This window comes from Gigantopelta aegis, chromosome 6, assembly GCF_016097555.1.
Source record: "Gigantopelta aegis isolate Gae_Host chromosome 6, Gae_host_genome, whole genome shotgun sequence".
Classification (NCBI taxonomy): Eukaryota; Metazoa; Mollusca; class Gastropoda; order Neomphalida; family Peltospiridae; genus Gigantopelta; species Gigantopelta aegis.
In genome coordinates, this window is record NC_054704.1 from 55711098 (window position 1) to 55735442 (window position 24345).

A 24345-nucleotide genomic window follows, 5' to 3' on the forward strand; every position below is an offset into this window, starting at 1 on the left:
TATAAAATGTTTTGTACGTACGAAATTAGTTGGAGACAAAATACAGTTTAGACAAGGAAATGTTTTATTTAACGACGCACTCAACACATTTTTATTTACAGTTATATGGCGCCAGACATATGATTAAGGACCATACAAATATTGAGAGAGGAAACCTGCTGTCGCCACTTCATGGGCTACTCTTTTTGTGAACATTGGATAACCATTAGGCTAACCAGAAACACATTCACAGACACTGGCGCTTCAAACAAGAACATGTATTTAATATGTAATTTTGATTGTTAAAAATGCCTTGTTAGTTGAAAACGTGTTACAATAGCTGCAAACTCAGGGCGATCTCTTTAAACCGAATTGAATTAAATTGAATTGAATTGAATTGAATTGAACTGAATTAAATTAAATTAAATTGAATTGAATTGAACTGAATTGAATTGAATTGAATTAATGATAATATTTATTTTTTGGAAATATCCTTAAAACAATAATTCGGGTATCTGCCCCAACGCCATGACCCCATTTATCGAATATCGACTAGCGGGTTTAATTTGCCACGAGCGTGCTAAAATACGCACATGGAATGAGTTTGATCATTTGACGTCTGTCGTGCGTGGGTCCATTTCCATTAATACAAACGTCTGTGCCATTTTGACTGAGATAATTTCCTGCACATCTGCGGCAACAAGCGAACTGGCACGCCAGTTAAAAAGATGCCCCTGTCATCATTAGCGGTCTTTATTTGAAATTGGAGACAAATAGCAAATATCATCTCAAAAGGTTACGAAGCTTCTAATAATCTATAGAGTTAAATGAAGAGACGATTTTTTTCTTGGCTCTGCACATATCGAGAGCCAAATTGCTGTAGGCTTATAGACACCTGTGACGTCGTTACGTGATATGTCCGTTTATACTTTTTGGTTTTAATTTTCAGGTTATTTTCGTGCTTATAGCAACTTAAGGTTCAATCATGCTTTCCTGGGCGCACACACACATCTCAGCTATCTGAGCTGTCTGTTCAGAACTGTGTTAATGGTTAAGCAGTCAATAGTTAGTGGGAGAAAAGTCGCGGACTCTAGTATCAACCCGTGGAAATGGACACTAATTGTGGTTACTATACAAAACCTGCAACTCATTTCGATAAAGTTACAATATAGTAAAACAAGAATCAATGAATCAATGAATTAACGACACCCCAGCAAAAATAAACATCGGCTATTGGGCTTTAAAGTGAAATAAGAGTTAGTGCGTGACGCTGCACCGGAGGAACACCCTTAAAAATAGACTAGAGCTCGTCTCCATAACCGTTACTTCTCAGAGGTACGCGCATATTAAAAACACCGGGATGACCAAAAACACTTCAGATGTACGGAAATGGATAAACTAACAAATAAAATGTAATTAATATCTGATTCCAGTTATCACAAAACGTCTCTAATAGTTTACATCCAATAACTGATGATAATGGTCCTTAACCATATGTCCGACGCCATATAACCGTACATAAAATGTGTTGAGTGCGTCGTTAAATAAAACATTTCCTTCCTTCTATCCTTCAGATGATAATGGTAATGTACACTTTGTAAGTTTTTTTTATATGCGACATCAGGGGTAATTCCACAGGCCATTTTTGGTTAACATTTACTAGACATTAATAAATCAATGTGTTCCAGTGGTGTTGTTTCATGACAGAAACAAAACTTTCCAGTTAAAACTTTAAAGTGACAGATCCTAATTTTAAAACACTACGACGTATTTTTCACTATTAAAGCCGTTTTTCATCTTTAATTAGAAGTACTTACATTTCATTATTTAGAGTATTAATTTTCGTACATCTGAAGTGGTTCTGGTCATCAACTTTTTTTAGATAATTTTTTGCTTCTTTTTTTCATAATTCTAAAAACGCACGTTCGTCTGAGAAGTAATGGTTATGGAGACAAGCTCTAATTATTTTTGACGGTATTTTCCCTTATTAATACAACAGACGTTAGCTTATCTCTGTTATAACCGTGTCCAAATGTGTCAATTTTCACGGGTTGAAACTAGGGCCTGCGCCTTTAAACCAAGGCCGCTTGCAGGGGTTGGATGAATCGTTCCTTTCTTTCTTTTACTTATTTTCGTGCTTATATCCTATTAAGGTTCAAACATGCTGTCCTGGGCACACATCTCAGCTATCTGGGCTGTCTGTCCAGGACAGTGGGTTAGTTGTCGGTTGGTTGGTAATGAGAGAGAAGAGGGTGCAGTGGTCTTACACCTACCTATTGAGTCGTTAAAACTCGCTCTGGGTGGGAGCCGGTACCGGGCTGCGAACCCTGTACCTACCAGCCTTATGTCCGATGGCTTAACCACGACACCACCGAGTATGGTAAAACGTTCAACCCAGGCCTTACCCTCTTGAAATGAAATTTCTGCCAAAACCACACACAATAAAATTACTCCCCCCACCTCGCAGTCTTAACAAAATTTCAACTCTAAAGCTGTGTCCTAATCGGATGCGTGCTACGCGATAATATTAATATCCTAGAGCTCTATCCTAACCGGCCGCGAGCGACGTGAGCGATGCGAGCGATTATTTTAGAAATCATTGATTTCAATTGCTGCATCCTAACCGCACGCGTGCAACGCGACATATAAACCTGTCGCGTCGCGCGCGTGCAGTTAGGATGCGGTAATGGAAATCAATAATTTCTAAAATAATCGCTCGCATCGTTCGCGTCGCTCGCGGCCGGTTAGAATAAAGCTTAACCAGACACGACCATAACGACAGTCTTCTGTTTAAAATTGTTATCAATAGTCGAAACCGCCAAGTAAAAGTTGTTTGATTAGTTAATATATGTTTGTCACTCTTGTCACGCGACAAAAATGAGAAACAATTCCTATAGGTATTGTGTCGCGCGCTCGACTACATCAGTCTGTCGCACCGTACGCTTGCGGTTAGGATGCAGCAATTGAAGTCAATGGTTTCTAAAACAACCGTTCGCGTCGCTCGCGTCGTACGCGTCCGGTTAGGATACAGCTTTAAGTTTATAAATCTGTCGCGTCGCGCGCGTGCAGTTAGGATGCAGCAATTGAAGTCAATGGTTTCTAAAACAATCGTTCGCGTCGCTCGCGTCGTACGCGTCCGGTTAGGATACAGCTTTAAGCTTATAAATCTGTCGCGTCGCGCGCGTGCAGTTAGGATGCAGCAATTGAAATCAGTGATTTCTAAAATAATCGCCCGCGTCGCTCGCGGCCGGTTAGGATACAGCTTTAGGATAGAGCTTTACAATCAACAAGATGTAACAACGGGCAGTGCTCCAGTTCTGAGACGAACACAATGTGAGGATTAACCTATGTCAGTGTCAAAACGCAACACAGTGTGTGACGGAACATGCTCTTAATTTGTTTTCGCATGTGGCGATATTAATTGTTTTAGAGGGCCGTGTGCAGTTCCAAATTGCACTTAAGCCCAGATGGGCAACTTGTTACGTGATACCTTTGCGCGACGGTCGTCTAATACACACCCAGCCCAGTTGGGGAGCCCAGGTGGCCAGTAGTTACGTAATAACTCCGCTAGTGCTGTTTATGACCAGGGGATTGCTCGCGGAATGGCGACAGCCAGTCTGACGATCAGAGAAAAATATACCGACTGTGGGAGAGGTAGAAATATCAGATGATACGTGAGGTGCCGCGATGTACCCCCAGGCGATATTCGCTGTCTCTGAGAGTTTTGAATAAATAGCTAGTGTTTTAGAGATATCGAGGAGAAACATAGGAAGGCTCCAGGGGATCGCTGTCCGTCCACTGAACGATCTATATTAGTTCAGACGGGACTTTGGTAAATATATATTTTCTGCTCTGTGTATAACCTTGAATTGATTGATGTGACTTTAAATATTTTAATACTGTATTATACCAATATTATTTAGACGGTGCTGCCGGTCATCTGACGCAGTAATCTGTAGGCTCACTTTCCTAAATAATTATAAAAAGTTTAACCAGTCATCCTAGAGGACCTAGGTAAACTGTAGGTTATTGTCTTTATTGTGATAGGTACCAGTATTAATTCTGTGTTACAAGGTTACTGAATGAGTAGTTAAGGGTTAATTAAAAATTAACCAGTTAGGAATAGAGTTGTAATTCCTTTATTAATTAAGTTCTCCTGGAAGCGTTTCTCAATTATCACACGTTATTGAACGAGTAGTAAGGGTTAATTAAAAATTAACCAGTTAGGAATGGAGTTGTAATTCCTTTATTAATTAAGTTCTCCTGGAAGCGTTTCTCAATTATCACACGTTATTGAACGAGTAGTAAGGGTTAATTAAAAATTAACCAGTTAGGAATGGAGTTGTAATTCCTTTATTAATTAAGTTCTCCTGGAAGCGTTTCTCAATTATCACACGTGTGGGTGTTGTGTCACGGTGAAGTGATTAGCATATTGTGTAAACTAGACACCTAGAGATTAACTAATTAAGTGATCAGTTCTGGGTTGTTATTATTTGTTGTTGTTAATTAACTACTGCGGCAGTACAATTTGTCATTCCAAAGTGTATTGTGTTTTTGTTGTGTTTTCTAGTGAACTAAACGTGCTATAATAATATATACTTTATATAAGATCTTATCTCCGATCATACCTAGACGAGCCAGCGGGTATAACTGCCTGTTAAAGAGAGATCGAATAGATATACAGTTAGGAGAGATATTTGGACAATCGTGTTTCATTCAGTTACGGGTATTATAGGATACCCGTGACACAGTGACATTTTAAAATTGTTTAAATTAAGATCTTCGTCTGGAGAGTGCGACAAAGTTGACACACAGATAGATATTTGATGACATAGAATCAGTTTTTAGCTTGCAAATTACAAAAAAAGAAGCTAATTAAGACCTCACAAAAAATATTTACAAAGCTAATTTGTTGTTTGAAATCAATGTCTACGAAAAACGACATGCTAATTTATTCAAAATAAGTTTGTAATCCTTTTCTGATGAAGTTGCCATTGATTTTTTTTTGCGGACCTAACTACAGCTATTGTTTCACTTTTCTTTTTATCATTTGGGAATTCGTGAGCGAAAATGTTCCAAATCGACTTATGCTGTTGTAAACTACATTACACACCTGTTGTGCGTCTGTAATTTTTAAGCCAATTGTTAGCTAATGTATTTGTAATTATGTTACTGCGGCGGCTCAGTAATCAACATGACACATTCGATACCTTTACTTCATTCATTATGAATGTTGTTTTTCACTTCGGGCAGAATGAGCTAGTTTTTATACAGGAAAGAAAACAAAAAATACCAAAGCAAAGAAGGCGAAAGAAACAAAAAATTCCCTAAAACATTATTAGATTTGTCTTCAGTTTTTAAACATTAAGCTTTTTTTTCTAATGCAAACATTTTGCTTTTATATTCTTGCATAAATGATGAAACGGTAAGCTTTAGTAACAGTTTCACAAAATGTTTTGAAATGACGCTTAAAGCCATTTAAAACAGTATTCTCGCCTCCCAATCCTATTGTATTGTTTACTAATACAAAACTCAAGTACAGTTAAAATAAACTTGTACTCTCGCTGTCAACGGAGGGTATTTAGGATCGATCCCCGTCGGTAGCCCCACTGCGCTGTTTCTCGTTACAGCTAGTACACCACAAATGATGTAACAAAGGTGCGGTATGCATTATCCTGTCTGTGGGATAATGCATATAAAAGATTCATTGCTGCTAATCGAAAAGAGTGGCCTATGTAATTATATAATCTCTGTTGTCCTTAACCATCTGAAATGTGTCTTGATTGCTTTCTTGGGGGCGAGATGTACCCTAGTGGTAAAGCGCTCGCTTGATGCACGGTCAGTCTGGGATCGATCCTCGTCGGTGAGTCCATCGGGTTATTTCTCGTTCCAGCTTGTGCACCACGACTGGTATATCAAAGGCCGTGGTATGTGCAATCCTATCTGTGGGATGATGCACATAGAAATCCCTTTCTCTTAATAAAAAAAAAGACAACCCTCATTGTTCAGCTCTTTCTCTCAAGATATTGGTTTAAACGAACACACCCACTAAAACTGGCCGGAGTACATACATTTTACACAAAACGTAGTGCATTTCCATGGCTGGAATTACTACCAAACAATCTTCAACATTAACACATTACATATTTTTGTAAACTAAATACTCTCCCCTGTCAGTTTTTCTCGTTCCAACCAGGGCACCACAACTTGTCAAAGGCCGTAGCAAGTGTTTTCCTGTCTGTGGGAAAGTGCCCTGTCAGTTCTTCTTGTTCCAACCAGGGCACCACAACTTGTCAAAGGCCGTGGCAAGTGTTTTCCTTTCTGTGGAAAAGTGCATATAAAAGAGCCCTTGCTGCTAATGGAAAAATGCAGCGGGTTTTCTTTGACGACTATATGTTAAAATACCGGCCTCGGTGGCGTCGTGGTTAGGCCATCGGTCTACAGGCTGGTAGGTACTGGGTTCGGATCCCAGTCGAGGCATGGGATTTTTAATCCAGATACCGACTCCAAGCCCTGAGTGAGTGCTCCGCAAGGCTCAATGGGTAGGTGTAAACCATTTGCACCGACCAGTGATCCATAACTGGTTCAACAAAGGCCATGGTTTGTGCTATCCTGCCTGTGGGAAGCGCAAATAAAAGATCCCTTGCTGCCTGTCGTAAAAGAGTAGCGGGTTTCATCTAGAAAACAGTGTTAGAATGACCATATGTTTGACGTCCAATAGCCGATAAAAAATCAATATGCTCTAGTGGCGTCGTTAAATAAAACAAACTTTACTTTTTTTATATTTCAAAATTACCAAATGTTAGACATCCACTAGGCGATGATTAATTAATCAATGTGTTCTAGTGGCGTAGTTAAATAAAACTTACCAAATGTTAGACATCCACTAGGCGATGATTAATTAATCAATGTGTTCTAGTGGTGAAACTTTCCCCTGTCACCTTCAGTCTAACAGTTGCCACTTCAAAAACGTCTGTCATGAATTAATCAGTCATTTCAACTTTATTTTCGTGCTTATATCCAATTAAAGTTCAAGCACGCTGTCCTGGGCACACACCTCAGCTATCTGTGCTGTCTGTCCAGAACAGTCGGTTAGTTGTTAGTGGTTACTGGTTAATGGGGGAGAAGAGGGTGTAGTGGTCTTACACCTACCCACCGAGTCGTTAACACTCGCTCTGGGTGGGAGTCTGTACCGGGCTGCGAGCCCAGTACCTACCAGCCTTATGTCCGGTGGTTTAACCACGACACCACCGAGGCCGGTATCACAGTCAAACAGCCGCATGCGATCGGGAAGATAATTGTGATCTGTGGCTATACTACAATGAACAACAAAATGAATAGCAAATATTCTAATAGTTTTTGTTTGTTTTGTGCTTGGTTGTTTTCTTTTAGTTAGTTAGTTTGTTGTTGTTTTTGTTTGTTTCTTTGGGTTTGTGTGTGTTGTTTGTGTGTGTGTGTGGGGGGGGGGGGTCGCTGTGAGGGGTGACGGTAACTACCTCTGCTAGGTACAGCCACTAGTTATCAAATAGTAATGGTTACACACCACTATTAATTACTCCATGCAGTTCAATACAATTTCTATGTCAGAATATATATTGTGAAAAATACAACACTATCGAGAACTTCATGTGACTACTAATTTTAGGGAGTACTCTCAACTGAAATGTACCGTGTAAAAAATCAACATAGGTCGATCACGAAAATGTTCAATTAATGGCCGCTATGCCCGGCCACCGCCTCGTGTTGCTGTTATACAAGTGGGACCATACCACCTGTACAGTTATCAGTTAGTACTACATATAACAAGTTACTTCAAACCAATGGGTTATTTAAGTACTACAGAGGTCAACCTACGTGTAACCATCAAAGAAAGATTTCAAAAACAATTATTCAGAATTTTGTAGTATTTTTTTTAAAGAGAACTATTTCCTAAACCAAACTATAATAGCTGCTAAAGCCAGTAACGGCAAGACAAATGGTGTTGTGTTGCCTAAAGTACATGGAAGAGAGCCCTCGCTGCTTATCAGAAAGTGTAGCCTACGTGATGGCGAAATTATTTTCTAACAAAGCAGAACGTGTCACAATTGCCATGTTATGTGTCACACTTAATATCTGCTGGTTAAGCAGTGTGCCTAGATATCGTCAGCAAAACCTTTGTTTTTTTCCTTTCCTTTTCAAAACGGATTCATCTATTAGTCCAAATACATTAGCTATTGTGTATATTTCGTAACTGTCTGCCGATACGTATCGATAGCGATTATTTTAAGTGAAATGTCGGCTTCGCTGTACCAGTTGTGTAATTAATACGTGTTCCGGGAATACATGTAATACAAGGCAATCCACGCGATGTTGAATAATTAATCCAAGGTAATGCTACGCTCCGAGAACCACAAAAGTATATGCACGCAGTCAGGAACGCACGCACGCACACGCACGCACACACAGTTGCATAATAGAACGCATCTATAATCCTTTTCACAGGGAACGCTGTTTCTTACTATGGTATTTACAAGTTATTTAATTGTGAGCCGATTGTTTTCTAAACTGCAAACAAAAATAGTAGGGTTTTTTTTTGTTATTTCCAAACCACTTTTACTTTTCTTCTTACGTCAAATCAAACTGAAATTATTTACAAAAACATTGTTCATGGAGGCTGGGAAAGACGATAGATCCCATAACGGGGACATATGTAACGCAAACAAAACTACGACATATTTTACAGTTAATCAAGATTAAATGTAAAGACATGCAGACACACTCTGAGGCACACATACACGCGCCATCTAAAACAATAAACCATAAAACTCAGTTTAAACGATCCCCCAAACCCAAACACCCCCAACCACCCCAAAACCCAAACAAACAAACAAACACCACCACCACCACCACCACCACCACCACCGACAACAATAACTTCCTCGTAAAGGGGCAGGCTGTAGCCCAGTGGTAAGTGTTCGCCTATGCGCGATCGATCTAAGAATAGTGCATTTAGAAGATCCCTTGTTACTAACGGAATAATGTAACGGGTTTACTCTCTAAGACTGTGTCAGAATGACCAAATCTTTGACATCCAGTAGCTGATGATTAATAAATCAATGTCTTCTAGTGGTGTCGTTAAACAAAACACACAATATAAGTGATAAATATAACTATAAAAAGACATGTTCTTGTGATTTATTAACACGATAATAAAATGAATCTGCAGAATAAGCAAAAAACCCGGCACTTTCTAATGATTTACCCGCATGCGCCATGTCTGCGTCTTTTCCCCGCTCATTAGACTGAAATCTGTATACATTTACAAAGCAGTATCTTTAGGACAGAATGCGCAGTGACCTACATAATCAAGTTTTAAGAGGAGCAGTGACAAATCTATCATTCCATTATGGACCTGTCACTTTAATCCATTCCTTAATTCTAGTCTAAAATACAAAATGTCGCTCAACTGTAGCCATTCCAGAACGTGTTACCAGCTGACAGATGAGATGGTAGGGTGAAACGGTTTTTACCCCGTAACCCAACCTCATAAAATGATCATAATTTAAAAAAACAAAAAAACAACAAATGGCATTACATGTATTTGCACGAAGTGTAAACTATCCTACGACGTATGCCACTCAAGTGAACTAAACACTGTATATTAAAGGGGCAGTTCTAAGTTTGCAGCATTGTAAGATGTTTTCGACTAATAAAATTATTATTACATTCTAAATTACATTTCTGTTTCGTTTAGAATATCAGTGTCTGTATATTTAAGGTGTTTCTGATAATCCTAATATTTGTAAGTAGACCAAAAGGGATTTGAGAATTTCATACGTACGAAAAAAATGTATATTATGAAATAAATTTAAATTTGACCTAGTGCAGTCACTATGACGATCAGAAACACGTTTAATATATAACCACTAATATTTTATTTAGAAAAATATATTTAATATGTAATTACATCCATTAAAAAGTCTCTGTTGGCCGACATTATCTTAACAATCGTCGAAAATTCAGGGTAGCCTCTTTAAGCTGCGCACTCTCGAAGGGCATGTCTTATATATTCATTTCAACTTATTTTCGTGCTTATATCCAATTAAGGTTCAAGCACGCTGCCCTGGGCACACACCTCAGCTATCTGGGCTGTCTGTCCAGGACAGTGGGTTAGTTGTTAGTTGGTTAGTGGTTAGTGAGAGAGAAGAGGGCGTAGTAGCCTTATACCTACCCACTGAGCCCTTAAGAGCTCGCTCTGGGTTGGAGCCGGTACCGGGCTGCGAACCCTGTACCTACCAACCTGTAGTCCGATGGCTTAACCTCCGCGCCACCGAGGCCGGTCCATGTCTTATATAATGGTTTACTCGACCTATATGATAAAGAACACCTGTCATTAAGGTGATATTTTACAGCCCTCTCATAAAAGACCACATGTTTTAAATACTCTATTTGCGTCCGTTTCCGTCGATTGTCTTTATTAACCAAGTTTGGTTGTACTCGACTATTGCGCAGAAATGCTGCAGGTCTGATGTACGGTTGTCGTGCATGTTAAAAAAAATCTTCTTTTTTTTCTCTCTCATTCTAAATGACGGACACATGATACATGCACATTTCCTGCCGCCAGGTCTGTCGATATTGAAGTGCAGAAAACGAGAAGGGATTAAAATTGATATGACGATTCGGAAAAAAACAGAATCTCCAACGACATGACGAAGATGATGAAAATGAAGAATCAGCAAAAGTGTGTTGATATTATTGCAGAAGGGCATTTCCTTTCAAACGATCGATTCCTAAGAGGCAATGTCGCGAGGTATGTTTAGGTAGCAAATGTAACTTCAAATTAATCCTTCCACTTAGGTTTTGATTTTCAAATATTTCGATATTTTTTGTGGCTTTTATTATTGTTTTTTTTTTACCACAGTGTGAAGAATGAAGAATCTCCAGTAACAATTATTACCGAACTAATAAGTGTGATAAAAAAATAATCTAAAAACGTGTACTTTGATATTATTTAACTTTGGAACTAAATAAGGTAGCATGATTACTTGGCCATGGGGGTTAGGCCCTCCCCTTTGATCACACTTTATGGTCGTAGTGTTGGCGCGCCAGTCTTAGTACTGAAGTATATGGAGCAAAAGGAATAAATCTATAGTGTAGTACAGCGTGGAGCGAAAGGTCGTAGGATCTATCGACATAAGTGGACTCTGTTTCTTGTTTCAACCCGTGTCCACAATTGACATATCAAATTAAGGTCTTGGCATGTGCTACCCTGTTTTTGTGTGATTGTGCACATCATTTTGTTTGTCGCAAGTTGATAATAAAGTTGCCATCGTCGTCTCTGTCAACATAATAATGATCATAATCACCATCATCACCAGAACCATCATCATCATTCCTCCTCTTCCTCATCAGCATCATCATCAGAAACAGAAAGACAATGGAAAGGAAGATTCTAGAACATTGATAATCATAATTTTTAATAACTATTGTTAGGTTTCAAGTATAGCGGTAATTATTTAAATATCAAATACTTAGTCTACAGAATAGTGTTGTCAGTCCATACGTTTTAAGAATAACAATTTTCCACAGTTAGAAAAACACATACAACGACACTAGTTTGAACGGCGACGTAAAACAGTCGTATGTATGTATGTCGTATTTGACTATTACATACATATACATTAACGCACTGTCGCAGGGGATAATTACATCCTGTCTGGCCTCACAAATTGTCTTAGGCCGTTGCTGGGACTCGAACCTGTGGCACTGAATCGCCCGCAACTTTCTCTCTTACCACGATACGCTCTGAGCTATCCAGACATCCAATGTGTATGTATGTATGTGTGTATGTGCGTGTGTACGTACGTGCGTGTGGTGTCTGCGTGTGTATGTATTGCGTGCGTGAATGCTTATATACTGTATGTTGTTATTGTCGTCGTTGTTTTCATTGTGTACGTTGTCTTCTTTGTTCTCCTTAGTATTCCCCTGCTGATGATATAGATATTATAGTGATCAGCGACATTAACGGAACGAGTAAACATGATCAATATTCTACTTGTCATAACAGTAATAACTATACCGTGATTTATATATTATAAAAAATCACATTTTCTCTGATACTTTAAATTGATCGCCTATCATAATCACATAACGCACGAACACCTCTCCGATTAAACTCGATAATTCATCAGCCGTGGCAACAAAACCGTATCAAATTTGTCTCGGACTTTTATTTCTTTCGAATAACCCGTTTACGGCCCTGCGAGAACATCCCACTGATTACGTAAAGATATTAGCAATGATTTCGTTATTGAGCCGGCTGTGTATTCCCGGTGTTTACGACTGCGTGCCGCAATGTTATGACAACGTCCGATGATATCCCATCAGCACCCCGTCTCGTTGATGGAATTATCATGGCAAACATTGATTTATGGCGAGGAATCTGTACCGTCGATACAGATGCGAGCTCGTCGACGTGGCTTTTTCGCACCACGCCCGCGAGGACAGTTAATAAAGCAGAGCCAAGCCACGAGTACATTAATATTATGCGGGAGATACACGAGCCATTTTTATTTTCATTTAAGTGCAACCTGCTGCTGAATGGAAATCAAGGATCAACAAACTTTTAATGATGGTGCGCCGGTGAACGTAGGGGGAGAGTACAAAAGGATCACAGCTTCCGACGATATTACGAGCCCCAAGTTCAGGCAGCAAACGTTTTGCTAACGTTCGCGAACTATTTGATTGGTTCCCGACGTGGCCATTTGGTTTACCGTGACGCGCATAAACCAGTCCAGCGGACGTTTTTTTCCACTCGGTCTGGCTGAACGCAGCCCTGATATTAATTTAGTATCGCAGGCTACCCGATATTTCATTATCTAGACTGAAACATATGTTTATTTAGTTAAATATGTGTTTAGTCGATATCAATACATCTACACCTTTGGATAGATCGTACGAGTAACGATTATCCACGATGGACGGGTGTTTTTCTTGATTTATTTTACCTGTCCCAACAGGAGTCCCATGACTGACACTTCAAAGGCCGTGGTATTCTGTCTGTGGGGAATCCAAATGGCTTTTTCATTAGAATTGGTCTATATTGCTACGGCACCAGCCCAGAGTTCAGCGATATTTGACTGGTCCCCAATGTAGTCATTTGGGTCACGGTGAAATGCACACACCAGTCTAGCGAATGTTTTTCTGCTCGGTCTGGCCTTACTCAGTTCTAATTTCATCTTTCATTATCTTGACGGAATTTGGAAATAACCAGAATATGCCAGATTACTAAATAGCCATAAGATTAAAGTTACAGTGTCTGGTTACCATATAATAATATCATGCACAAATATGAAATACAAGTTCAACTGCACTTTTTAAAAAATCCGTGTGTGTTCGCTTATGAACGGAGAACGTCAAAAGTATACGCTCGATTCGTCGCCTGTGCCGCCATTGCTCGGCAAACCACAAACGACAGCCTGTTGTCATTTTCAGTTGACACGTGCGTTTGCGGATTTGAAATTGTAGGGTTCGTCTCAAAAAATGAAATGAGAATTCTTGCGCTGTACAAAGAACGTTCGGTTGAGGATACGTACTATTCTTTCGTTAAAACCAGTTTTGATCTTGATAACGTACTATCGACAATCGTACCTTCCTATTTAAGAATTAATATTTTATGAAGTGTTAGTTGAACTTTCAAAGTTTAGTTTGTATAACACATTGATCATGTATATATTTTTAGTAAAATATACTAAAGTAGAAAATGACCGTTTTCACTTTTTAATTTTACGTGTGGTAAAACCGACAAATTCAAATAAATATTATTTCGTTTGGAAAGGGTAAAGTTAGTTTGTTTTGTTTTGTTTAACGACATCAGTGTTAGAGCATATTGATTTAATAATCATCTGGTTTTGGATGTCAAACGTTTGGTAATTTTGACATATAATCTAAGAGAGGAAACGGGCGCATGTGCAGGAGGGAGGGTATTGGGGGTCGAAACCCTTCCCTGACCAAGATAAAAAACAATTGAAATATATTTTATGGGGGAACATGGACACATAAATTTCGCTCAACGCAGTCTATAACCCCCAACCCTGCACAAGCGCCACCACATTTTTATGTCTAAGTAATGAATAGAAATAACATATAGTCTTCATAAATGTTACGTATATCGAACATACCGCTCTCTTCCTCTACCCCTAGAGCGTTACGTAATTATTAACACCCCCTTACATGTAACGCGTATGCCAACCGCTGGTCACTGTCAAAATTCCAAGGCAAATCCCCCACCGACCCTGGAAAGGTATTGTACCATACCTCTATGGATATAAATATATTTTGGAGGTATGACACGACCCCTCAAAATCACGTGAGAAGCTCAGCAAATTGCGTAAATTTCCAGTTCTACTGGCGTCCCGCTAATTGAAGAAAAATAAGCTAGCCATTGAGTTTGCAGTTGACCTAGACAATGTAGATTAGCGAGCATTGCGAAACTGTAGCGATGTGGCGGGCCTTTTATGTACCAAACAGAACTGGATCATCTATTCTATAGGTAGTACTAAACCAAATAACTTCCGGCTGGGTCAAAGTTCGAGGTGCACCCAACTTTTGATAGAGAAGTGAACACCACAAGTCCTGTGATTGGTTATAAATGTGAGTGTGTTGGTTGTACAAAATAATAATTTCATCTGGGTAAACAAAATGTGCAATTTTATTTCATCTAGTACCAATGTGTCAAGTAGCCTTGTGGTTGAAACATGTATGGGGTACCTGTAAAAAAAGAGTACTCGAATTTTGTGCGGAACTAGGGTAGTCATAGACGCTACCCGTTATCTCAGAAACGAGCAGCTTGACCCCCATGTTTTTCTGATTCACTTTAAGTGTAAGGGGTGGTAGTATTTATATCCGTGGCGTTTATGTCGGTTGATACGTTGCAGGTAGGAGTTTTAGCCACATATGTTACTATTGTCGTCTATGGGATTTGATTTGGTAGTATACACCCTATAGCACATATTCAGTGCATAATAAAAAATATTATGATTTTGTGATTTTATTTAATTAAACTATACTGGTTGATTAATTAGCCGTCACTGGACCACACAAGTTCACAATGACCTTGACCTTGACACTAATCACTGTACATGGCTCTGAATGGAGTTTGAATCAAAGTTAGCACTGAGAAAAAGTTGGTTTTGGCCTATAATTCATACTGTAAATATTTCAATAATTTCTTTTTACATGGTATTTGACTTGCCATATACAACTGCTCTTAAATATGGTGTTATATATAGGCAACCTGAATTAAGAGTTTAATACCAATTTATTTTTATATTAAAAATAGCATGTGTCAATAGTGGGTTAATGTCTTTAGTTTCCATTAACATAGTTAATTTTTCATGTATGAAATTCTAAAAACTCAAATTTGTAAAGAACTTGATTTTTATTGTCATTTTTACATATTTATAGGGTGCTAAGTTATGTTTTAGACAAATTTGTAGTTTTATGCAAAATTTAAAATAAATTTAAAGAAAAACTTCACCAAAGACATAATTAAATTTGTTGTCACTATTATGCCTTCTGTTCTTAGTTATACATAACAATAAGCTTGTTAAACATACCTTTAGATCTCCAGATCAAATATTTTTCTTAATAATCACTTAGTTTGCTCTCATGAAGACCATTTTAGGTTTATACTGGATTCAGAACCAATTTTTTTTAGATTTGATTATCTGCCTTGGAGTAAGTTGATAATTTATTTTATTGTTAAAGCTGTATTACCAAATGTTACTAGCTAAATAAAATGCTGGATTACTGATTATAGGAATACATCCAATATACATATTGTATTGATCTGGATTAGAAAATAATGCAATAAAATAGATGTTCGGGTAATTATGTCATTTAAAAATAGTTTTTTCAAGTAATTAATAAAAAATAAATGTGTGAAAGCTGGATGATAATTCCAGATATCACAAATATTAAAAGCTCCAACTACAGTAGGCTACAAATAAAATATAGTCAGGAATATGGGTGGCTCCCAATGGTTTTGATGGTTCATAACTTGAAGACGGCCACACCCTGAATACAGGATTTCCTCCCAACACTAATGTCCAGGACATTAAGTTATTACTTCATACAGGTACAGTCATGTTTGTGTTTCTTTCCTCAGACAGTGTATTTTTTTAATACTGATATTTCTTTGATGTACCTGTTCAGGTCTCCTAATCTAGGGGTCAGTCAAGTGCATGTGTTTTAATGGAATACTTTAAAGGAGTAGAGGTACTCTGACTATCTTTGTTGTCTCTACATATATACCTGAGTACACACACCCAACTGACAGTAAATATCTTCAGGAGTTTTATTTTAAAACATTTTGTTGTTTAATATGACATATTGCATTTGTACAAAACTGTATACAATATATATGCCTTATGAGATGTACATTATATTAGGTTGCACTGTAGAAACAACAGTTTCAGTGAGGCTGTCACTTTATGTAAAAATACACCAGATCCTGGTTGTCATAAAAACACATAGCTGGACACTTTTTGAAAAATGTATGTTATCAGTATAGGTAGTACTAAACCAAATAACTTCCGGCTGGGTCAAAGTTCGAGGTGCACCCAACTTTTAATAGAGAAGTGAACACCACAAGTCCTGTGATTGGTTATAAATGTGAGTGTGTTGGTTGTAAAAAAAATTAGTTTCATCTGGGTTAAAAATGTATGCAATTTTATTTCATCTAGTACCACTGTGTCAAGTAGCCTTGTGCTTGGAACATGTAAGGGGTACCTGTAAAAAAAAAGTACTCAAATTTTGTGCGGAACTAGGGTAGTCATAGACGCTACCCGTTATCTCAGAAATGAGCAGCTTGACACCCACTTTTTTGTGATTCACTTTAAGGGTGAGGGGTGGTAGTATTTATATCCGTGGCGTCTATGTCGATTGATACGTTGCAGGTAGGAGTTTTAGCCACACATGTTACTATTGTCGTCTATGGGATTTGATTTGGTAGTATACACCCTAAATGCTTAAATAATAAAAATATTCCAGACACTGCAGCTTTAAAAATGCAGTGGACGGTAAAATATTCCTCTCCTTTATACCCAGGCGAGATTTAACGCAGATTTCATATTAATATATTTTCGTGAATATAAATGGCTTTCTTATACGTGTTGCGCATGATTCATTCACTATACACGGACGATTCCTCGACCAAAACGTCTTCCACTGATGATGAAATCCAGATAAATCTTCGACAATCGAACATTATTTTTGGACATTTCGTACACTAAAATTCCCTTTCAACACTGATTGGCTTTAATAGTTGGGTGACCCCAGTTGGTATTTGAGTACGAGTTTCAGACGATTTGTCCACTATACATTTGGTACATGGACGATTCGTCCACCAAAAGTTTGTCAACTGATGTACAGATCCCTAATTGGCATCCGTGTACTGGTTGCGGATGATTCGTCTACTGAACTATTCCTGCTTTTCGATGATGAATAGCATATGACAGATTCATAAACTAAATAAATACTCGTTTAAAACACCATTCGGTTAGTGGCTATGAAGTACCCAAGTTAAAATATTGCTAATGTTGACGTCACCATTCCTCTGTCGAGCATTGATCTGCCCAGGTCTACGTCCAGCCAGTAGGCCCGAGCTTCACTAAACGTTTGGCTGGCTGAACGGACCTCGGCACTCCCTTATGTCTTGACAGAAGTTAGCAAGAACCTGTCTGTACCCTTCACCCCCAGATTTTACTTTGTCTAAGCACACAACCACAGCCATATAAGGTTTTCTCCAGCTAAAAGGTGACACATTAAACTAAAACATGCATCTTTTCGTATTTTCGGATAGTGACAAGAAACACTTTCCTGCCCGGGTTGCCCCCCCCCCCCCGCCACCCCCCATGTAGGTTCAGCCTTCCTTACTTTAACTAGCAGCAGTGGCAGCGTGAAAGAAGAAAACCTCTGCAGTAACATGATGATTTTATATGTACTTCCGCACATAAGCCACAGTCCACCCACTCCCATTGGTATATCAGCGACACACGGGTGCATTCGTTTTTAAAGAGGTAGTCTCAAAGTTGCAAAATGATCAAAATATTTTTTTCTTGTAAAATGTAAAGATTATGCCTTGAATTGCATGCCGACAACAATTACACCAAAGTAAATTGATTTACCACTAGTTGTGGATTTATTTTATTGCAAAAATCCAATAAGGGTGACCAGCGGGTTCATGGATGACGTCACATTTTGAATTTGAATGCTGCTATTTTAATGGATCTGACCGACAAAACCGTATTCCCTGATCAAAATCGTATCTATGCACAAGGCAGAGTCGAAAGGATGTTAGGCAAAGTCGTGATGGAGATTTTTTTTTCGAGGAAACCACTGTTTATCCTGAGTGGCAACTCATTACAATTTTGATATTCTGGAGTTAATTATATACAGACTATTATGTAGAGCACATTGATTTATTAATCATCGGCTATTGGATGTCAAACACTTAGTAATTTTGACATATAGTCTTAGAGATGAAACCCGCTACATTTTTCCATTAGCAGCAAGGGATCTTTTATATGCGCCATCCCACAGACAGGATAGCACATACCACAGCCTTTGATATACCAGTCGCACTGGTTGGAACGAGAAATAGCCCAATGGGTCCACCGACGGGTATAGATCCGACACCGACTGCGCAAACCGAGCGAGCGCTTTACCACTGGACTACGTCCCGTCCCTTATGTGGGATCGAATAATCTATAGTTATATATCACAAATATATGTAAAAATAACGAGCTTTCTTATACCCAAATAAACAAACGGTCGTTACTGTTGTGAATGTGACAGGTTTTTTTTCAGAATTTATCGCTGCACATGATAACGAATTTGTCGTTCGCGTGATATGAAAACTACGCATCCGCAACGCGAGCTGAACGACCGTTCCAGGGCCGTACCCTCCGGGGGGGGGGGGCAGGGGGGGGGGCAGCTGCCCCCCCTGAGAATCTTGTCGTTTTTTCTTTTTTTTATATATCTCCAGTAATAGCATAGAAATGTTTAATCTTTATAGTATGTTAAAAATTATTTATAAAATTTAGTGCCCCCCATGGATTTTGGTCAGGGTACGGCCCTGCGTTCGCGTCAAAATTCATACCCCGACTTGTTAGTCAGGCACTCAATCAAGTGCTGTTTGCCGTGTTATGCAGTACAGATGCAAGAGAAAAAACATCGGATTATTTCGCTGATTTCCACTAGCTCTCTCTAATTCACCTGGGATCTCCGCACATGCCTAGAAGGGAAAGAAGCTGACGTAATGATTATAGACGTTTACACACGCCGTGGCGTTCTTTTGTTGCTTAGTATTTTCCTCCCAGATATTGGACGTATCCCCAGACAGAAAATAGCTGTATTTGAAAATTGAAAATAGCGAATCATACAATAAGGCGCAGGGGAAATCTGAAGATATATCATCACTGTGGCTACAGAAGACTTTGAGTATCAGTGTGGTAATAAAATAGGTATTTTTTTTACGTTTCGAGCATACCAGATATAATGTAATATTATAATACAAAAAGATAAATCAGGGTCGTAGCTAGGATTTTTTGATTGGGGGGTGGGGGTGGGGGGACTGAGTAGTTAATAGTATAAAACTCCTTAAACGGTTAAGAAGATAATTTCTTTAAGTTACTATAAAAACAAATTCCGGATTTTCCGCTAGCTACGGCCCTGTACATGTATGTGCTTGTAGGTTGTTGTTTTTTGGTGTGTTTTTTTAAACGAAGTTCTATTGTCTGCGTGTTTTATGCATGCATTTAAAGATATATAAAATTTATATTTTAACCCAGTTTGCGGGTCTGGCATCCAAAACCAAACGCTTCGTTTTAACGAGTAATTGCCATAGGTGAGTAGGATGTTGTCCAGTGGTAAAACTCTCGCCTGATTTGCGGTCGGTCTAGGATCGATCACCGTGAGTGAGCTCATTGGGCTATTTGTCATTCCAGAAATTACACCACGACTAGCATATCAAAGGCCGTGGTACGTGCTGTCATGTCTGTGGGGTGGTGTTTATAAAAGATACCTTGCTATAAATGTGAAAAATGCAGCAAATTTCCTCTCTATGACTATGTCAGAAATACCAAATCTTTGACATTCAATAGCCGATGGTTAAAACATCAATGTGCTCTAGTGGTGTCGTTAAACAAATCAAACTTTAACTTTTAATTACCATAGTTACGTGTAATTTTGATGCTTAGACTCTTCCAAATACCAATATTTTAATAAATGTTTTTCTTCTGACAACCTCTTCTAAAGCAGCAACAAATTCCATTTCAACCTTCTATTTACCAAATTTATTTCCGTCTAACACTTTACATGTAGTCGAAAATACAAATTTAATAACTTTAATTAAGTGTATACCCAAAAGAAAAATACCTAAGTTTCGTCATATCTTATAGCCAACTCGGTTACAAAAAGAAGAAGAAGAAGAAGATGAAGAAAAAGAAGTGTATATTCAACATCCGGGGAAAAATATAGTTTACTGTAAATGCGTCTCAATTAAAATCCGATGGTACTTAACGCCCGACCAGTAATTTATTTATTATAGATGTAAGTCTTTTACATGAAAGAATGGTTCTGTTTGATGGAAGGATGTTCGAGTGCTTGTTCAGATACCTTGAACTGACACGATAAATATTTTATGCCCAGAATACACAAACGTAAAATTCACCGGATTCATATTTTCGTCTCTCATTATTTCGATAATTATATCTACGAACCGGAACATTATACAAAATCAGAGGGATTATTACTGGAAAACAAAAGTGTTGAACCAGATGATTTCTTTTATTGGGGTGTCTCGTAAAAGACTCTAACGTTAAGTACTTCGGGCAAAGGTGTTCAAATGGCTTGGGTATATCAATATAAAAAACAGTATGAAACACACACGGGCCTTTGGGATTGGGTGTGGGTGGGGCATGCTCTCCACTTCCTGTTGTTATGCTCAGAAGGCTGAAACTGCCGTATTTGAACACCTGAAATTCAAATTTTCTCGGGGGGGGGGGGGGGGGGAGGAGCATGTTCACGAATCTCCCGTAACAGGCAAGGTTAAGCCCTTTGTACTCTCAAATTTCCATCACCCGTGCAGTTGCACTGAGAATGCCCCCCCCCCCCCCCCCCTCCCTACTTTCAAATACACCCCGCAGGCTGTGGCAAAAAGGAACCAATCCCCTGATTAAGGGGATTGGTCCCAGGTTGTTACGGCGGTGGACAGCGCGAGTGGTAACTTTCTGTAACTTCGTATGTCATGCATGTGTAGGCAAAATCATATTCGTTACTAAAACGTGGATGAGAATGAAAATTGAGTAAATAAATAGATAGATAAATAAATTAATAAATAAATAAATATCGACAGTGAATATAAACGTCAAATTGATAATCAAATATCAGAGGTGGCTTCAGGGTGGGGTGGGATGTAGTGTCGGCAGCGACCCAAACTTTCTTTGTCCATCACCCAATAGCCGATGTAATGGGTTTCCGTTAAACATTCCCTCCTTCCTTCATTCTTCCATGCAGTCATTTCATTCATTCATTCATTCATTCATTCGATCAGTCCATTCCTCTTTGGCGACAAACAACACCCTATTAACAAGGTTTTTCATATTATTTAGTAGTCAGCGTTCTAGATTATGGTAGCCCCATTCCCATGGCTAGTGATATTCAATTTTGGGCTAGTAAATAACTACCATTGCCATGCCCGACGGCTAAAAAAAAGTGGTCAAATGCTGCATTTAAGTCTATTTTGTAAATTTACTTTATATATATATATCCAGCTTCCACCCCGACTTCCCAATCTTAGTGTTTTTAAGCTCTATATCCCTCTTTAGGTGACATATCTCATTATTACTATTAGTAAAATTGTATTAACTTACAATAAATTAGGGCTAGTGAATTTGTAATGGTGGCTACTAATTTGTTTTAAATCACCGATCCCATGGCTAATGGATTTAATAAAAATTCTACAAGCCCTGGTATACTACCTGTACACATATTCCAGAAATGCACCTTTAACGCCCAACCCTTTAAACAAACTCGGCATACGTCCCTAAAAATGTCTTTTTTTCTGAACTCAGATTTACTTCCACATGACAATCACTGTTGAACTTTCAGTTTCATCAATAAGAACTAGCGAGTCTTTGTAGTGCAAATACACATATCTTCGCGATGAACTGTCATAGTATTACTGGCCATACGAGAAAAATAGATACTTTTTATTACAACATTATCGAGTCCTTCTAGACCCAGACTTTGTTTCAAGTCTGGCTGGGTATACTGTTGCTGCCACTACGTCCATAAACCGCTGTAAAATGGTCGTAATTGGCGCCACCGGTCCAACTGTGGCGCAGAGAACATTTCAACCGGTTCGTAAATCAGGACGACGATAATAACTGGTCGCGTTATTGATTTTATGTACTCTCTAATTGGGTCTAGATCGACTTCATTTTGTAAACTTTGTAAGCTGTTTACATCTCTCAGATACTCCGTCTTCAAAGTAATCACACTGGAGTCGGCACGGTTAACTGGGAAAGAGGTTGTACATAACTGCTAGGTGATAATAAATCTTAATTATGGGTTAATAATAATACAGCATGTAGTGTAGTATATATTAAAGTGGCATTCCTTAGTTTTTAAACACTACGACTGATTTTTCCGTTCTAAAGCCGTTTTTGATAATTTAAAGTACTTACATTTTATTATTTAGAATATTCATTTTCGTACATCATTTTCATCCAGGTTTTTATAATAACCCGAAAAGCATTTTCTTTTCATAATTCTTATAACGCACGTTCGTCTGAGAAATAATGGTTATCCAAACAAGACTCTAGTTACTATTAAACGGTATTTCCCAATTTAAACATCATTGAGTTTAGCTTCTCTATGTTATAACCTCGTACAGATATGTTGAATGTTTGTAGACTAACTAAACTTAGTGTCCATTTTCACAGGCTGAAACTAGGGTCCGCGCCTTTAAAAAATCCTAAACAGTTTATCGTCAGCAAAATGTCTGATTCTAAATTTTTTTTTCAAATTAATATGACATATGGTTAAAAAAAAAAATTGTTTAGAAAAATCGAACTGTTTAATTTAGTTAGGTTTGTTTAACGACACCATTAGAGCACATGTACATATCGTAGTGTTTGTCACCTTGTCCATAAACAGAAAGGGGATCTTTTATATGTACCTTCCAACAGACAGGACAGCACACACCGCGGTCTTTGATACACCAGGCCCTAGGTGATAATAAATCTTAAATATACATGTGCTAATAATAGTAGCATATAGTGTATTATAAATGAAAAATAGTCTCGTCAATTTCTGAGTATGAATCTTAGTTCAAATCTTAGTTCTGTATAGCTAAATCTATTTCCTGTTGATACAATTGAGCTGAAAGAGATAAATCATATATATAACTTGCCAGGTATGCCCACTGTTTCATGAACGTAAGCGGGAACGAGAACGTGTCGTGACAAGTCTCCAAGGTGCGGATGCTTCGGTGCCACAGGTTCGGATCCGAGCAGCGGCATGAGATAATTCGTCAGGCCAGAAATTATTTAATTATCCCCTGCGCCAGTGCGTTAATATCTGTGTATGCAATAGTCAATCCCGACATGCACAAAATATATACGAGACATCAATACATACATCAATACATACTTTAATACATACATTAATACACACACACACACACACACACACACACACACAGACACACACACACACACATGTGTGTGTGCGTGTGTGTATGTATACACAGAGACACCACGCAATCCCATATATCCGTATGTTGAGACAAAGCGACACAAGGTTCTAAGAAAAAAGGAAGACTAATTTATTTATTTTTGTAAGAAAGGAAAACAAAATGTTCGCAGAAAGGAAGACATTGCTAAATCCGTCACGAAACTCAATATATCATCAAGGCCACAGACACGAACAGTGTCTCGCATTAACACACTTCTTTAAACACTGGCAGAGCTCATCAAATCTCCACCACCGTGTCTCTAACAAATGTGTCCCTCTTTATTCAATTTGCGAGATAGAATATTCTCCTAAAAGGTTGAGAATTTTATCAATGCTGTGTTCCGAGATAGCACACTATTGCCTGAACAAACAGAACCTGTCCCACGGGGAAACATTCTGTAAATAAAATTACCTTTATGCATCAATCATCAATCGTTTGCCCATTACGGAGTGTCGACAAATCAACATAAAACAAAGTCTCAATGAAGTTATGGCAATGAAAAAAACTGGACCGGAGTGAGTGGAGAGCAGAATTTATGAAAGTATTCTCCTGACGACCGTTTCTCTTCAGAAGCCGTCAAAGAA

At 38.4% G+C, this 24345-nt stretch overlaps 1 long non-coding RNA gene across 2 annotated transcripts in view; it reads right to left on the reverse strand.

The window, feature by feature from the left end:
* Positions 1–24345, reverse strand: part of LOC121374040 — a 68951-nt gene that overhangs the window by 4938 nt on the left and 39668 nt on the right. The window contains exon 4 of one of the 2 annotated variants that reach the window (XR_005958177.1): positions 23878–24156. The exons of the other annotated variant lie outside the window; for it this stretch is intronic. This is a non-coding gene — a long non-coding RNA (uncharacterized LOC121374040). Of the gene's footprint in view, positions 1–23877; positions 24157–24345 lie in introns of those variants that run through there. 2 annotated transcript variants of the gene reach the window in all.